Source organism: Triticum urartu, chromosome 5A (assembly GCF_056163025.1).
Source record: "Triticum urartu cultivar PI428250 chromosome 5A, HENAU_Tu73, whole genome shotgun sequence".
NCBI classification, from domain to species: Eukaryota; Viridiplantae; Streptophyta; class Magnoliopsida; order Poales; family Poaceae; genus Triticum; species Triticum urartu.
This window is the reverse complement of record NC_141877.1, coordinates 119,994,106-119,995,389: the sequence shown is the minus strand read 5'-3', so window position 1 is coordinate 119,995,389 and position 1,284 is coordinate 119,994,106.

Genomic DNA, 1,284 nt, shown 5'->3' with positions numbered 1-1,284 from the left:
CCTTGTTCGTGTATTATGCCACAATATGCACCATGTTGACTTAAGTGTTTCGCAAGCTGGGTTGCCTGGCTCCTGTGCTTATCCCTACGTTCCCGATTGTTCGGCTAGGCGGTAAAGGGACCACCTCTGCGATTGTTACTACTGGGTCATCCGAGTTAGTACCTCAGACTGGGTGAAGCCAAAATCTAGCGCTCTTATTGTTTTCAATTATGGTCGGCACACAACGGAACTCATGAGTACAAAAAATCTATTGCACAAGTCCCATAGTAACAATGAGCAACCGAAGAAAGGTATCGGTGGAGGTACTATTTTCTTCGAAGATGCTTCTTACACTTTGTTAGTAATATAGCATAAGTTCCCTGAGCGCGCTTTGTCTGTTACAGCCTTATGGCCTGATTGCCTAGTCATCGAAAACACCGTCGATACTCTTGACAGGTGGAGTACATGACACTTTTCGACTCTTGATCGAAGAGGGAGAAGCCGACAGTCGGTTAAGACGCGATTAAAGTTCGGGTGAACACAGATATGATATAAGTACATCAGTACATACAATCTTATACATAAAGTTCTTTTACCCAACTCACTTGGGGGCTCTTAAAATTTATATGAGTTGTTTTATAGTAAATGTGTTTTCTTCTTGGTCGTTGCAAAGTCTTTTTCTACCGCTCCTTTTTCGACTCGAGTGTATGGCCAATAGCCGGATAGCCTGTCTTCTCTCTAAAAAGCCGCTCGAGTTTAGTTCGCTAAACTGGCCTCGAAGAAGTACTCTGCCTTTAGGATAAGGATCTCGAAGCCATAGGCTGGCCCGCTTCAAGTGTTTAGATCGGGTGTGTCATGTTAAAGCACGGCAGGAGCACAATTTTTTTTTTCTTTTTTCCAATTTTCGGATTGGTACCGAACACTTGATCTTGTTCGAACGTCAAGTTTTTACTGACGTTTTTGGTTTTCCAAGATTATGGCACTTTTCACCTATTTGTGTGTTTTCAGCACAAGTCTCGCAGTGCAAAGCCGGACACCTTTAGAGATTCGGTGAAAACATTCTCGGATATTGCTAAATATGCATCGGTTTCGTACTGTGTCTTCGGTCAATAGTTGGGTTGCCCGGCTCCTACGCTTGCCTCCTACGTTCCGCTTTGTTCGACTAGGTGTGCAAAGGAAGAACCACTGCGATTGTGCTTCCAGCTCACATGGTTAAGCACCTCAGTGGAGAAATCTGAAAACTGACTGTCACAATAAGCGTAAACTAGTCAGTGATCCGATGACTATGTTAAATGACGGGCCGTT